The 12,896-nt window shown below is 35.3% G+C and overlaps 1 pseudogene; it reads right to left on the minus strand.

Annotated features, from left to right (window-relative positions):
* Window positions 1–8,428: 8,428 nt before the first annotated feature.
* On the minus strand, window positions 8,429–11,003 carry LOC135146768 (probable alpha,alpha-trehalose-phosphate synthase [UDP-forming] 9; annotated as a pseudogene).
* Window positions 11,004–12,896: the final 1,893 nt, after the last annotated feature.

Consider the following 12,896-nt stretch of genomic DNA (forward strand, 5'->3'; position numbering starts at 1 on the left):
ATAACAAGAAAAAAACTTAGAAAATTCTTTTACCGCCAAAGTAAATTGATGGAGTATGTATATGAGAGACAACTTGAAAATTCCTTTACAATGAACGTAAGTTCATGGAGTACGTATATGAGAGAGTGATGAAGTAGAACTCATAAAATTGTTGATAAATAGAATATGTTTAAAATAGAAATAAAGAAATAAAATAAACATGTATGTCTTGAAAAGAAAAATACACCCAATGATTCTTTTTTAAGATAATATTTTTGAAGTTCTTGAAATTATTAAAATTCACATTTTATGCTTCACTATTTGCTAGCATTTTGTGTCAAGAGAACATTAAAGCCTGAGGTGGCATTACCATTGATAAGATTAAGTGCTTTTCTTAGAAGGTTATGGGTTGACTTGGAAGATATTAAGAGGCTGCAACAAGAGATTATTGAAATACATTGTCAATTTGAGATGATTTTTACACCACCTTTTTTTTATATCATGGTCCACTTGCTTGTTCATTTATGCAATGAAGTAGAGCTTGATGGACTAGAACACCTTCGTTGCATGTTTTCCATTGAAAGGTATCTTGGGAAGCTCAAATCCTATGTTCGAAACAGAAGTAAGCCTGAAGGATCAATCGCAGAAGGTTACTTGGCGGAGGAATGTGTAACATTCTGCTCTAGATTCCTGGGTGGTGATGGGGGGATGGAAAATTCCATGTACTCGACTAACTTGGAGCACTGCCCAGCAGCAGTGCAGTATCATATTGGTACACAGAAGAATAAAGATGGAAAAATATTCAAATTAAAAGAAAGTGAATGGGAAGCAACTCATAGATATGTCCTGTTTAACTCTGGTAACGAGGACATTGAGATGCTAATTGAGTAAGTTCTGTATTCTATTTTTGTAATTTAAACATCTTTTTTTTTGGTATAATACAACATATAACACTATAATATTATACTCTTATTAAGAGAATTATAATTAAATAATAATGTAATAATATAAAATATACCTACATATTAATCCTTTGCTTGTTTGTACCTTAAATTTTCTTTAGTGAGCATCGAGCTTTAATGAATGGTCATGCTGGTCCAAAAAGATACAGGACAGAGCGCGCTCATACAGATGAGTTTTCAAAGTGGTTAAAGGAGGTGGTTATTGAAAGCGGCTACAATTCAAGAGATTTATAGGTTTTAGCACTAGGTCCTAATCGTAGAGCTAAGAGGTTTACCGGATATGTAATCAATGGTTATAGATATCATACAAAGTCTAGGGACTCTCGATGTACCACGCAGAATAGTGGTGTATTCTTAACTGCTACAACGACTAGTTTTGCAAGTTCAAAAGACCAAAACCCTATAGTCAGCAGTGTCAACTACTATGGATCAATCGAGGAAATTTTTGAACTTGATTACTGGGGATCTTTGACAGTGGTTATTTTTAAATGTTCTTGGTACCAGGAAGAGAAGGATAACTTTGGTCTTACTAAAGTGAATTTTGGTAGATTGTGCCACAAAAATGATCCTTATGTGCTTGCTTCTCAAGTTCAACAAATTTTTTACGTGGAAGATCCCATTGAGAAGTTGGTGAATTATGTTATTAAAAAACTCCCTAGAGATTGGTGTGATTCTGAAATCCATAATGCAATTGAAGAAGACATAACAAAAGCTAATTCACAGGAAGATGATTTCGTACCACGGGTACAAACTGAAGTTGTTGATGGCAGCTGGTCAAGGGATGACGTTCCTCTGACCCAAATCCCTATTCCATCTTAGTTTGATTATTTAAGTTGTGTCCTAGTTTTTGGAATGTAACTGTCACTCTTTATAATTCTCCTATTGTGTTATTGTAGTCTAACTTTTTGATATGTATTTTGCTCCATTTATAAATGTTTTAAGTACTTGTCTTAATTTATGATATTAATTGAGTTTAACTATGCAATATGCTTTTTCGTTTGCCCTTGACAATATTGTTCTATCAATTCACAATGTTATATGTTGTCCTGCCATTTTTAATTTGAATTTAACTCATTCTCGTGTGTTCATTTTATGCAGGATGAGTGATATTGAAATCAATATAAGGTTTAACCGTGCTGGGGAGTTTAAGTCCAAAAATTATGTTGGTGGAATGTGTATGGTTGTAACACGTGTCGAAGTCGACACCTTTTCTTACACTGTCCTCATGGAGTTTGTGAGAGATTACCTCCATTATACAGAAATTGGAGGGGTCTGTAGCAAAATGACGAAGGGTGGTTGGCAGCTAATAAGCAACGACAAAGATTTGATGGATATTGTTGCAGGATGTAAACATGGAGAAGAAATAGACTTATATGTCGACAATACTGTTGATAAAGATATTGAGCCTCTAAATCAAATGCAACCACATGTGACTGTACGACCGAGAAATAACCTTGTTCAAGGTAGATGTATATTTACAATTATGGTCCACATGAGATAATATATGTATTTGTAATGTTGATGCTATTCTTATATGTCTGAACTTTTTCTTTCAGTTTCGGCTAAGAAACAATTGAAGCGTAAGTTCGTTACCACGCATCAGCTCCAACAGAAACAATTACAACAAAAGATAACTAGGAAGTCTCCTTGGCTGTGTGGGAGGAGTGGAGAAGCTCCCGTTGTGAAGGATATGTGTGGGACGAGTACTGGAGAAGCTCCAGTTGTGAAGGATAAAGTTACGGCAAGGAGGAAGTTGGATCTACATACTGGTCCAAGTGAAGGAGAAAGAACAGAGGAGAATGATGTTCTTGTAAGGGTAGTTTCTTTATCCCTCAATTTAATTAGAATTACTTAAGAAAAACTATCCACGTCTTTTTTTTATATTCGTGTTTATTTAATTATATTATCCAAAATATACGTACTAGGCTTATAAGAAAATTGATTAATATGTATACTGTTTATTTGATATGTTTATAAGAAAATAGAAAAAAGATATACTATTTATAAGAATATCAAGTGATTAATATCAAGTGATAATATTCCACCATATCTGTGAACCAAGTGCTAATTATATTTGGGGATCTTCTGACTAATATATGAAATTTAATAACAAATTGATAAATTTAGGGAAACTTATAATATTAGTAATGTAATTAAATAAATTTGGCTTGTGCAGAAACCACCCCTAACAAAGTATGAAAAAGAGAGAATTTCACATTTGAAAGAAAATCATCAAAAGCTTGAATCACTTGGGATCAGGCCATTAGTGGCTAGTCTAAAGGCTTCTGCGGGACAGGGTAACAAAAAAAGAAAAAATGGTGATGATAAGGATCATGATAAGGATCATGATGAGGATGAAGAATACAATCAAGAAAAAAAGGATGATGGTGAAAGTGACAATTCAGCTGAGGTAGATAATAATTATATGCTAATTGCCTGCACTGAATTCTTTATGATTTGCACATGTACTAATCTTATAATTTCTTATAGGAAATGGCAGTTGTTCAGAAAAAGAGGCCTGTGCAGGGACCGAGAACTCGTTCAAGAGCGAATACAGCTGTGGTTGAGAAGGATTTCGAGAAGGATTTGAGAAAAGATGGAGTTGAAAATGCAAAGAAAGTTGGAACTTCGAAGTCTAGACCAGTTTTAAAACCAACCTGCAGTAAAATTTTTCAACAGGCAAACATGGAAGAAGCTCCTGGGTCGATAAATGCTTACCTAGCAATGAGGGAATGTCAAAAACAGAACATTGAAATTCCAACAACACCGCACGAGGTTCCCGAACTGAACTTGGAAGAACCTGAAGCTGAAGTTGTTAAATCAGGTAATGCGTAAGGCATTTATTCCTTTTTGACGTGAACATTTTATTTTTTGGGGATTTATATTAATAGTTGCTATTTTATATATACTGTGATTTATATTGTACTAGCTCCTAGAAAGCCAAGGGGACGGAGAAAAATGGCTAAGGTTCATGCTAGGAGTCTTGCTGAAAAGATACCTATAACAATGAATGAAGATCATCAACCTGTTTCCGATAATCAAAAGATTATCACTGAGCTGACTAATTTTGTGGGGTCACTTGCAAGAGATAATGTGTCCCTGACTTATGTAAACTGGCATGTAGTTCCAAACAAATTGAAGAAGGAGTTGTGGGAATATACTCGAGTATTTTTCATTGCCTAAAACACAGCTTGAATAATTCATTTTTTTTTTGCATTTACTACATAATAGCCTTTGTTTAGCAACTTATTAATATATTCATATGATGGCAGGCTAGGTATATTATTCCAATGAAGGTCAAAAATGGGTCTACTCTACACTTAATGATGCTTGGAGGGGATACAAGAGTCCTATGAAGACCAAGCATTATTCAAACCTTCCAAATGATGATGAGAGGAGGGCCAAAAGGCCTGATGACATCCCACTAGAGGATTTAAAACACTTTTGAAGTTTTGGGCAGACGAGCATGTCCAGGTAAAGTACTAGTATCAAAAATTAAATTGTGCTCCTTAATTTACTGTATTTATTATTGCTTCAATTTTACATTTTAAGTTGCATTAAACAATTAATTCATATATTGTTTCTAGTCAATTTCTCGCAAATATTTTCAAAGTATAACACGACATTATGAGTGGTTTTAGAAAATTGCAAGGGATAATACAGCAAGTCGCTGTTCAATTATTGATACACACACCATGGGTCCAAAATCTCTAGCGCAGTTTAAACACAAGATGGTATGTGTCCCTCATTTCATATAGATTTTTAATTCATGACCATTGTAGTTAAATATTGTCTTTTTGAGAAATATATCTAAAATAAATATTTGCCAACAAATTAAAATCACTGAAGATTAATTCTGAATTTATGTATCTGTTGCGGTATAATTTGCCACCCTTATATTGACTTGTTATATCAATAATCTATAGAAAATTGACGACCCAGAACATGCCGAGCCATCAGATGCTAAAGTATTTGTCGAAACCCGTGAGCGCAAGAAGGGGAAGGAGTACAAGATAAATACTAAAGTATTGGAAAAAAAATTGTATGTATTTATTTAGTGATTAAAAGCGTCCTGATTACATGCTTGATTTCAAATATTTACGTGTTTTAATTTCTTGTAGACCAATCTCAAATATATGCTTAGTTCTGGACAGCAAGACGAGGCTGATGCTTTGGTCAGTCATGATAAGGAGCATGGCAGCACCTGGCTAGTAGGAAGGGGAGGCAAAGCTTCTGGAGTTAAAGATCATGCCCCTTCTGACCGTTATGTGCAGGAGTTGGCCACAAAAATAAAGCGCGACCTTGAACAAGAATTGGAATCCAAGGTCAACAAGAAAGTGCAGGAGAATATGGCATGGTTCCTCAAAAAACTGGGAGATGCTAATCCTGGGCTTAAACTGGACATTGTAGACTATTGTCCAGCCTCGTCAAGTGAACATGACGAAAATGGTACACCTATGACTCAAGATGGAGCGACTTCGTGAAATTCTGGATATATATCTGTTTGTAATATAATTATCTTTTGGTAATGTGGTTTAGACAAGGGGATTATGTAATTTGGACTGAAAAATTGGTCACTTTGTTAAGTCAGTATGGTTTATTTGGTAGATTTGTTGGTGGGCAGTTGGTATTTTGATTTGTTGGTGGAGGTTTAGTTGGTAGATTTGTTGGTGGACAGTTGGTATTTTGATGTTGGTGCACAGACTTGGATTTGTGGGATGTTGGTTGATTTGCATGGGATGGTGTAGTTACAAAACTGATATTGCAAACAATTTATAAAAAGTGTTGCATTTTATGTTCCCCAGTGTTGCCTTTATCTACAACTTATTGTTGTATTTATCTACCCTGGTGTTGCATATTAAAATTTAGTGTTGCATTATTCAAATTTAAAAAACCATGCTAGTGTTGCATAAGAAATGTGGGCCCCACTGCTAACGTGGCAAACTGGCCCACTGCTGACGTGGCAAACTAGCCCACAGCTGACATGGCAAATGACCCCACATCTGACGTGGCAAAGTGGACCTCACAGCTGACGTGGCGGAGTGGGCCCCGGCTGACGTGGCAGAGTGTGACCCGGTGCTGCCGTGGCAACTGCGGGCCCTAGAGATGACGTGGCAGAGTGGGCCCCTACTGACGTGGTAGAGTGGGCCCCGGTGCTGACGTGGCAGAGTGGGCCCCAGTGCTGACGTAGCAACTGCGGGCCCCAGAGCTGATGTGGCAGTGTGGGGCCCACAGATGATGTGGCATAGTGCCCCCTGCTGATGTGGCATTGTGGGCCCCACTGCTGACCATGCAAGTTTCATCCCCTAATACCCAACACTGTAATGTGTTGCATTTATGACCATTTGGTGTTCCATTATCCTTCTAAAGCAATATATTTCTGCTGTTGCATTAGAAAGGATAAGTGTTGCATTAGAGGTCAAAGGCAACGGCCACAGACGCAACACATACAAAGTGTTGGATATATCGATTTCTAGTCTAAGGCAACAGCATATGGGGTGTAATGCAACAACACGAAATGTTGCATATGAGCACTTATGGCGTAGTGCATCTACATAATAAATTATGCACAATCGGCTTGGCAGGAAACAAAACAATTGTCTATATAGTTCTTTGAATGAAAAGATCCATGGCCAAACGAAAATGTGATCAAGTTTATATAAGTGAACATGGTACCTCAAATATGCGAAAGCATATGATGTCAAAACTTGATCACATTTTTTGCATCTAGACGTTTCCATGTTTTGACATCATATGCTTTCGCATATTTGAGGTACCATGTTCACTTATATAAACTTGATCACATTTTTTAAATCTAGACTTTTGTGTTCCATTCTCCACAAACTTATGAAATAATTCCCAAATTATTGGTGTAGATTTCTTATATCTTTTTGTAGTTCTACTAGAGGTCGAACTTTGTTCTTCTTCCATTACAACTTAAAATCTACATTAAACAACCAAGAAACACGAAAATATAAATATACACATTAGAATTAGACTACCCAAATGAGAAAAATACATAAACACATGATACTCAATTTGATGTAATTATCACATGATACTCAATTGTTTGTCTGCTGCCTTGTTTAAACAACAGGTGCCCTAACTTGAATTAGCAAGTGCTTAAATCTGTCCTAAACATAATATAATCGATTTAGAGAATAGCATTAAGCAGATTAGGCACACTATGAAAATCAATTCAAATCGCGTAAGCCTATCTATACAGAACAGATCGGCAAGTAAAACAAGGAGACAACATAAACATGGATAACACGAAAATCAGAGAGGGAGAGAGAGGGAGGGAGGGAGATAATGGGGGAGGGAGAGAGAGAGTATTTGATAAGAGAGGGAAGACGTTTCTCAGCTGTGATGATGTGGTCGGTGGAGGCAGGGATCCAACAGGAGAAGTAGGAGAGATCGAATTGAATTGTACGAGTGTAGGTAAGCAACGAATTGAATTGTACGGGTAATGAAAGTCTTTTTTTTAAATATGGTTATCATATATTGGGTCCATATTTTAAATAAAAAACATTATTTCAAAACCAACATATGCAAATAAATTGTGTGATTTTTTTGTTGCACCAAATTTTAAAAAATGGTTTGGTTTGGACTGGATATATGGTTTTGGGACTATATTGCCAGGTCTAACTATGTTGTTAGATTAGACTTAGGACTGAACAACTAGGTGATAGTTCATATAACAATATTGGCCAGATCGGAAAAAAAAGATACAATGTGATTTAATTTATTTCTTTAACCAGACAGAATCGGTGGCGCTGCCTCACTAGTCAGGAACAGTTCCAGTACTGTCATGAGCATTGAAAGTAAAGGCTACAAGCTTCTCTAATGCAGTGTATCATATTTTAGTGTCAGTCTTACTTTGGATATCTGATCTCTGAAGTATTGTTTGTATTTAGAGACCTTTCTCCAGCATGTGTAAACCTGAATATGATTTGCTTGTATGACATTGTTCAAGGTTTTAATGTTGGAATTAGAAATCCAAACTTTTTTTACTTCCTGAACAAGCATTTCTTATGCAGTTCCATTCTTAAATGGGAAAAAGATATATAACATCCTCAATTTGTATAGTAAATATAACATGAAACTTCTGTAAGTTTACCTATACAATATAGTAAATTATCTGAGAGTATTAAGTCACAAAAATGATAAATTTTATTAATTTAACAAGATTATTAATTGAACGAGGTTTAATATACAATATCTTTATTATACTGGGACTGTTTTTTAAAATATCCATTTAAAGTGGGCTATACATTTACCTGTTCTGCTTTTGGCCAAATACAAATTTACAAGCATTAATACATAGTAATAGATCAGATGCTGACTTTACAAAAAAGAACTTGCTATATTACATTTATATATGCTCCTATACCAATGTTCACGAACACTATGTTTGTCAGTTGTCAAGGAATACTTGGCGGATTTTCAGCAGAGCTTGGCTGTGTACTCGAAACATTAGCAAGCCACTAGAGTAGCTTCTGAACTTCAAAAGTATCGTCAAAAAAGTACTTGGCCTTGCTAGGCTTTTGCTCCACAGTGCAGAAAAAGATTTCTGGAACAGCAGGGACCACCACAGATGAAACAATTTTCAAAGTACCGTCGTACATGTCTTCATCTGACCTATCATCTCCAATGCGGAGAATGAAATGAGGGATCTCGCCATTGCTAACCATTGTCGCGATTACCTTTTCTGTGACCAAGCCTTTGCTTGCATCCTATATATTTTAGGTTGCTAGTTAAGTAAATTACTGTACAATGCACAAGGAGACCGAAAGAGGGAGACGAGAGACACATACATGTGGTTTAACCTCAACATTTTTTTCCCTTTCTAACTATTGCAGGTTCGTTAACAATGACGTGTTTCAAATGATCCGACAATTTCTTTGCCTCCAAGGATCCAAAATCATGATATGCATCTTGATGGTGCCAAATCAAAGCACTTTCTTTGACTTCGAAGGTGGAATCATATGTGGCTTCTGTATACAGATTCATTATACGCTCCACTGCTGCCTTCCACTCAAGATCCACAACCAAAATGGATTGCCATTCAGAATTTTTCTTCCACTTGCAAGCCAAAGGCAATTTATTTACAAATGCCACTAGAAAAGGTCTCTAAGAAGTTTGTGAAGGAAAATACCTTATGAAGTACCCGTGTTCAGCAGCTAGTCCTAGACCTTCACATGGAGCCATCCACTCGGTTAAGGAATTTCTACCTCTTCCACTAACGATAAAGACAGTGTTCTTAGGATCATCACACAGAGTGTTAAGAGCAGTGACAACTTCACTACTGAGATTTTTCTTGGTCGAGGAATGAGGAACAAGGGTGCCATCAAAGTCCAGAAATATAGCCCACCTATCTGTCCTGTTATATGCAGGAACTATGCTTTTAGAAAATAATTTTTGAAATCCTAGGGAGAGGGCATCAACTTTGAATGTGAAACTGAATCCCAAAACCCAGCATTGATAATTATAGTGATCAAGACATGCTCTCTCCATGCTATGTAGGAAACTGCGAGCCCAATATGTCACATCATGAGACTGAACGTCACTATAGTTCTGCTCATGTCTTAATTGCCTTAAAGAATCATCCATGGAGACCGCAGAACGCATAGCCTCAGCTATGGAACTAATATCCCATGAATTTATTCTGATTGCTCCACTCAGAGATGGAGAACAGCCAACATATTCATAAATAATTAGCACACTTGTTCGAGGAAAATATGACATAATTCCCCTATCTTCATCCACAGTTGAAGAGCCCTGCCTGCAAACGATATACATGTGAAGGACTAGAGTCATTCCATCTCTTACAGCATTTACTATGCAACATTCAGAGGCAGCATAGTAGGCACTCTTTTCATATTGATCAACTGGTCGATCAATTAGAATCACTAGTTGATGACCACAAGAACCATAAATTTAATTAATCCTGTTACCAGTTCCATATGTATCCCTTCTCACTTCCTCGATGTCCTCTCTTGAGCTTCTTTCACGATTGATAATTTGAACAAGAACCACAATATCCCGCAAGTTTTCATACTACCTCAATAGCTGTTCAAATGCTAATAACTTCAGAATAATTGCCTGGAATAAGTTCATGTCGTCTACACCAACAATTACATGCTTCCCCTTGAACTTCCCTTTGAATTCCTTAACTTTCACTGATGTAGAAGGAATATTCAGAACATTTTCAACTTTTCCCAAATGAATTCCTATAGACGGAATCTTGATATACACCGTGCGACCACTATAATCCAGCCCAATTTGTCCTCGTTTGGACTCATAGTCCAGTCCTAGCATTCTACTACAACATGAGAGGATGTGGCGAGCAAAATCGAAAGTATGAAACCCGATGAGATCATAGTTCAAAAAAATCCTCAGAATGTCTGCTCTTACAGGAAGTGTTCGATAGATCTCTGATGCAAGGACTGGACTTTGGAGAAAGAATCCGAGTTTGGCCATGTAGCGCTTATTTCTCAAGAACACAAGGACCGCCATGAGGTGATAGTCATGAATCCAAATATAATCAGTCTCGGGATTTGCCACTTCCAATACTTTGTCTGCAAATATTTTATTTGCAGAGATATAAGCCTGCCACAGTCCCAGATCAAATTGGTCAACATGCTTTCCGCACATTGGGAGCATGTAATGGAATATAGGCCATAGATGGTGCTTGCAGAAACCATGATAGAATTCAGAGAAGAGTTCATTCACAAGAAAAGTATGAACGCGGTTGAAATCATCCATCAGTCTCTCAACAACCTCCTCCTGTTTATTAACATCTATATCGGCATTTAGTGAAACAACATAAAAAACCACTGTATCAGGTGAAAATCCATCTTTTCGTTGCCATAGAGGTGAATCTTCATCGTAATTAAAGCTCAAGCCCTTTTTTTCCCCATCCTTATGTGCGTGAAGAGGCAACATGTTTGACACGATGATAATTTTGAAAGTTGTAGATGAGGTACCATCTGAATCCACATATTTGATACAAGGATTAGTCCTGTTCAGGTCCCTGAAAGCCAGATTTGCAAAATTCATACGTGAACTTGTATCAATGATCGATTTATTTCCAAACAAGAATATAATCTGATCTGATTATATTCTGTAAAAAGAAAACACAAGAGCTCCTTAAAGTTAGACAAGTAAATCTAATGGCTTGAAGAGAAATTCTTTTATAGATAATTGAAAACGGAAAAGATTATTATACTATAGGCCATGATAATTGATGATGATATGCTCTATACTTATAATCATAACTTCTTGCAGATACAATTGATATATATACTTATAAGGAAACATGATCAATCATGGAAACATGATCAATAGTTATGAATTCAATAATTGAATCATAAATTTGTAATGATAAATGATCATGATCACTAAATCTCGGCCGCTTAAACAAGCTGGAACACAGCTAGTTTAATATTGTACACCGGTATTTAAGTAGCTGAACTAGCTGGAGTTATATCAAATACCTTAAAGTATAAAATGTGTTTTCGTTGGATGAGAACTTGAGGGGGGGTCGGGGTGCTTTTATACACTTTCTGGAGCTGCTTGCTTAGTCTAGTTGCCCTTAGTTTTTGAGTTTATTACGATCCTGCTAAAGTGATGTGAGTTTGAAAATACTATAGATTGTGATGAAAATGCGAGAGCATTAAAAGCCAAGGTAGATTTCAGTTGTAGAGAGAATTAAAAGCCAATGTAGATTTCAGTTGTAGAGAGAATTAAAAGCCAATGTAGATTTCAGTTGTAGAGAGGATTAAAAGTCAAGGTAGATTTCAACTGTAGAGAGAATTAAGATTTCAGCTGTAGAGAGAATTAAAAGCGACTGTAGATTTGAGCTGTAAGACTCTCAACTAAATAGTGATGCATGGTACAGATAAAATGGGAAGAAATTTCTCATTTATTGTGTATACTTTGTACTTGATACAAACTATTTTAATCCTCTTAAATCTAATCCATATCTATTATATACATGAGATTTTTTTTCCATGAAAATCAAATATTTAAATAATTAAATATTTATATTTATTTGAATCTGAACATTTTAAAAAGTGTTCATTTAAAAATAAGGTTTAACTTCAACAAATTCACAAACATAATGGTTATAAAAAGTCAATCATGTGACATAATGTTATCGTTTTCGGATATGTATCTAGTCTCGAGTGATATGATACAAATGTGAACAAAATTTAAATGTACTCGCCAACTAAAAAGTAATCGATTGATACACACAGATATCATATATTAATTTAATGTACACGTAAAGTAAATGTGTGTGGATATATGTGTGTGTGTGTATGGGTTGCATTCCACAAAAAACCCTTTAAAAATAACAATATAAAACACTATCATAACACTTTATTTTTCATAAAAAATGATTTGTTAAGATTATAATAATATAGTTAAACACCAATAAAACTTAATATATTAAATTGGGTTAAATATCAAAGTGGTCACTCAAGTGGAGGTCATATATCACTTTGCTCATTAATCTTAATGGGTCTCATTTCAATTATTAAGGTCATAATAAATATCAATCAAGTAACTCCAAATTTTAGTCCAAGAAGTAAAAATATTATTTATAGAGTTTGACACATTACTTTTGATAACTACCACAACCAATTAAAAGGTTATGACTTTTAGTATTTATGACAATATATTTAGATTTTATCAATTTTAGTTACTATTTATTTTTAATTAAAACAAAGAAAATATTAATATAATAAAAAATAAATAGTAAATAGATTTTATAAAATCTAAATATATTATCATAAATACTAGAAGTCATAACATTTTACTTGGTTGTGTTAGTATTAAAAAATAATGTGTCAAACTCTATAAATAATTTTTTTACTCCTTGAACTATAATTTGAAGGTACTTGATTGATATTTATTGTAACTTTAATGATTGAAATGAAACCCCGTTAA

The sequence above is a fragment of the Daucus carota genome, chromosome 9 (assembly GCF_001625215.2).
Source record: "Daucus carota subsp. sativus chromosome 9, DH1 v3.0, whole genome shotgun sequence".
Lineage (NCBI taxonomy): Eukaryota > Viridiplantae > Streptophyta > Magnoliopsida > Apiales > Apiaceae > Daucus > Daucus carota.